This window comes from Lactuca serriola, chromosome 8 (assembly GCF_051521515.1).
Source record: "Lactuca serriola cultivar US96UC23 chromosome 8, Lser_US96UC23_V15, whole genome shotgun sequence".
NCBI classification, from domain to species: Eukaryota; Viridiplantae; Streptophyta; class Magnoliopsida; order Asterales; family Asteraceae; genus Lactuca; species Lactuca serriola.
The window spans coordinates 166,622,263-166,626,827 of NC_136415.1; the positions used below are offsets into that span (position 1 = coordinate 166,622,263).

Sequence of the window (4,565 nt, forward strand, 5' to 3'; positions counted from 1 at the left end):
TATGAATTTAAGATAGATCGATATTTAGCCTTAGCGATCTAAACGAAAGTCGTAGATTTCGTTAAACCGAGAGCGTGCATAAAAGGAACGCCCAAATCTGACTTCGTATGAGGAAGTTATGATTTTTCTAAGTTTTGACTTAGCAGTATGCAGCCCAAATACTCGATTTGAGATCGAGCGGTTTTTAGCCGAATCAATCTAAATGAGAATCGAAGATCTCATTGTTAGTAGCGAAACGATGAAAAGTTAGGCGAGAACGGACGTCAGACGAAGAAGTTATGAATTTATAACGAAATTTTTCTGTCCCGGCCTTCTAAAAATAAATAATAAAAATAGAAGTCAAAATTAGCCAACGGAGTCTAAATGAAAGTTGTAGAGTATGGTCTGACCTTCGCGTGGATATAAAGAACGTCGAAAACGGAGCTTGTATGCGAAAGTTACGCAATTTAGAAGTTCGACGAGTCAATTACGCCCCGCGTAATTGAGTACGCCCCGCGTACTCAGTCGGATGCAACTTGTCTGACCAATACTCGAGTGCCACCAGTCGACGCATGCAGTGACGTCAAAGTACGCCCCGCGTAACCGAGTACGCCCTGCGTAATTTGAGATTACGCCCCGCGTAATCCCAGACCCTCAGCCTATAAATAGAACTCGAAATCAGCCATTTTCTCTTGTTCAAACTCTTCCCTCTCTCTAAGTTTTGCCTCGATTTGCATGCCAATCATATCCCAAAGCCCCGGTATCATTCCCGAGCCCCGAAGCAAGATCCGAAGCCCCGAGGATCCCGAAGAGCGTTATTCCCGAGCCGAAGCTCTGCCCGCGAGGAGTTCGGTTTTGGTGAAGATCTTCCAGATCTATCGAAGTATACTACTTCTATAAGCCGTAGTGCTGTCGGATCATCTTCTGATCATGTGAGTGTATAGTCCCTTTTCAATACGCGATATTATACAAGTAATTTTTAAACGTATTTAAGAATACAGGATGTGAATGTGTAGTTATTTTCTTTCCAACGCAATATTATGAAGTATTTAATATAAAATACGTGCTACATGTATATATTTTGTGGTTATATGTGTGAATGTATATTCACTCTCTTCTATCTCATAGATCTGATATATTCTCTATGAAATACGTGTTATGTGTGTATGCCTCATCTGTTATGTGGAATATGTATTGATTAAAGCATGCTATACAGGTTTTTAAACAGTGTGTAAAAATGTATCACTACAAGAAAAATAGCCTTTTACGACGTGCAAACCACGACACTCGGTGATTTATGTTACGCAAAGGAGAGTGACATTAAAAGAGTGTCGTCTCTTTAAAAAATTTAAGGATTTAGGTCACGCATTATTGCGTGCCCTTAAATAGTGTCTCATGTAAAAAAATTAAAAACACGGAGGGCACTCGTGCGTCCTCTGTGAATGTCGTTTTATATTTTTTTAAGAAACACGTGTCTCTAAGAGGGAAAATGAAATCCCCAAATTTTTTAAACACTCGCCTTCTTCTCCTACATTCATTTCCATATGACTCTCATATCTACCCTACATCGTCTCCACCTCTCACCCACATCCACTGCCTCACAAAATTTTCACAAGCTAACGATTCCATAGCCTACTAGCGATTGAGGGTTATTTTCACATCTGCTCTACTTCCCATCGTCCATCTACTTCTGCCCTAGATCCGACGATTGAAGATTACAAATATGTGTAGGGTTTTATTTTATTTTAAGCTTCCAGTTCTCCTATTTCCGTGGTGATCGACCGGTGGTGAAACGATTCAGCGCCAAAAAAAGAAGCGGCTCTCCATTCTCTTCTCGAATGAGATTTCTAAGGATTTACATCGGTATCTCAAACGACTTCAACTCTTTTCACAGATTTCTTCCCATCTGATTTTATGATTTCAGATTTCTTATTGGCGACTCATTTCCTCTCCCATCGAGTTCGAAATTTTCACTCAAGGAAGTAATGGCAGCAGAAGATGATGAAGGGCCTTCAATGGTGCTTTGTTTATTACACTATGGTAGCGGAGATGACGGTGTTGTTGATAGCCCTAAACAATAGTCATCTTAAAAGAAATTATCAAAGAGAAAGGTACGTATCAGTTCTAGAGTTCTTATATAAAATTAGGTCAGCTGTACCCTTCTTATATAAAATTAATGAAATCAATTTTAAAAGCAAGCCATAATATTGATTTTGAAATCGAGCCCCAGATTTCGGAATATAGCCCTGCCTGTTACCATTAAAATTTACCCCTGCTTCTGATTTTTTAGCTTCCTGGTCAGGCCGACTCATAGAACTATTCCCCACAAACCCTTTGACTTCCGAAACATCACCCCCATCCTTTTTTTTTCCCATAACCTTGTTACTTTTCCAACTTTGCCCCTGTTCAATCTTTGAATCATTAGACTTTCCTTTCATTGGCTGAATATTCCCATAATACCCCTGCCCATTTTTACCTCCTGTCTTCCCACCTCTATCAAAACTAAATTCCAAATTTTCCTGATTATTCCCATTATACCCTTGATAGCGAATTCCAGCAGAAGCCCCAGAATTTCCAATTTTCAGATAATTCCATTTTTGCCCCTGCTTGCGGTTTCCAGCAAAAACCCCTGAACCTTCATTTTTCGAGAAATTCCCTTGATGCCCCTGACTCGAAAACTGTTTTCCCCCCCTGTAGCTTCTTTTGAAAACAAATTTCCATTATTTCCTTTGGTTTTCTTCACCACATCAACAAACCCATCATTTTGTTCCTTAACTTCTTTAGTGCTGGCAAGAAGCACTTGCATAAGATCCACAATAGCTCCTTCTTTTCCTTTCTCTATTTTACTTCTCTCCTCTTCTTCTTTCATCTGAATAGCAGTAACATCAATCGAGATTAGTGGAAATTGGTTTTTATTTTTTATAGTTGATACTTGAGAAAACCTTATATGTTTTTTTTATTTTGTGAAAATTAATTCCAGGTGAAAACAGAAAATGGTATGTTGTGTTAGAAAATGAAAATCATACCCTTGGTCACAGTAGTCTCATATCATTATTTCCATTCTCACCTTCACTCCAATGCCCATTATTAGAAGAAATCAATGAGCTCCTTGCCAGCTGCTGCTGCTGGAAGTCGGTCTGATAATGAGATGAAAGATGATTGTTGCCAACCATCCTTGAAGGATTTGCAGCATAAAGTTTCTCTTGGTCATGCCATACACTGTTATATAGTTCATGGTTCTACATAAAGTGAAAACTTTTGCTTCTAGGTCATCCAAATGTACAATGTGATTTTTCTTAACATCAGGTACAAATGTAGATTTTTCATAACAGCAGTGAAAATCTTAATCAGTTGAATGTGTGTTTCATAACATCAGGTACAAATTTACAATGTGATTTTTTTATTCAATTACAGGGTAATCTTATTCCGGAAGGCCATAAAGTTCTTATCTTTTCCCAGAGTTGCATAATGCTTGATATTATTCAGGTTTGTTTCAATGCCTAACTAAATTGGCTATGTTTCTTTTTCTTTTTCTTAACCAAAGTTTATCAACTTTGTGAATATTATTCTGACTTGTTTTGATATTTATTTTTGATATTTTGTTCTTAATGTTGGTTCTAACTTCTTGTTTTTTCTTTTTTTTAAACAGTTACAAGGGACCTGAATAGGGGTTTTCTGAATTTGTAGTGATGGCTGCAGACACTGAAGATTTTGAAATGATTTCCCATATTCAATTCCTTACTAAATATAAGGTATATTTCCCATATCCCATATTCCATTCCTTACTAAATATAAGGTATGACACCTGAAATTGTACAAGGGAGGGGCCATGATAAGGCCGCTGATTGGTGGAGTGTTGGAATTTTACTTTTAATAAATCACTATTAAATTCCCATTACTTTTAGCGTGAGGGTAATAATGTAATTTTGTTCGACCTTGTATCTTTGCAGCCTTCGTTTAGAGGTGGAAACTTTTTGATATTGATATCACAATGCTAGTAACAAGTGTTCAACCTGATGATCATAAGCTGGAAGAACTTGTGGTTCGCGAGGTATATCAGACATTCAAGGAATGGTAAGGCGTAGATGGCATTTGTATTTTCATTTGGTATAACTTTCTGTTTAGCTCCTTTTACCTGTTTACTTTTTTTTTCTGTCCACTCATTGGTTTTTATTCTTCTTTTACCCAGTTCCAATGATTTTGTTTTCCATCAGATCTATAGTCATATTGTAAAAATCATACCTTGAGCTATAGAACTCAAACGGACCCCAAACCAGTTCCCAAAGTTCACAAATTGAGTTGGCTAACTTTCTTAAGCAGCCCAACTTCACTGGTAAGGACTTTATCTATGTGCAAGAATGGAATCTTTGCTGTTAGGTCTGATCCGGGTCTGTTCTGATATGTCATTTTGTTTTCATCATTTATAAGGCTTGGAAAAGGATCCAGAGTGATTCCAAGTTTCTATATGTTCCTGATATTATGAATTTAAGATCTGGAGCAGATGGGGTGTTATTTCCAATTATAAATTGGTTAGAATTGATCCAGACTCCAGATCAGTGGGCAGTCACCAGCTTTTACTAGTGTTG

General features: G+C 37.5%; 1 long non-coding RNA gene across 1 annotated transcript; it reads left to right on the top strand.

Annotated features, from left to right (window-relative positions):
- Positions 1-3,147: 3,147 nt before the first annotated feature.
- On the top strand, positions 3,148-4,053 carry LOC145070477 (uncharacterized). The gene is made up of 4 exons (XR_013689961.1): positions 3,148-3,285; positions 3,394-3,465; positions 3,629-3,731; positions 3,930-4,053. It is a non-coding gene; the product is annotated as an uncharacterized LOC145070477 (long non-coding RNA).
- Positions 4,054-4,565: the final 512 nt, after the last annotated feature.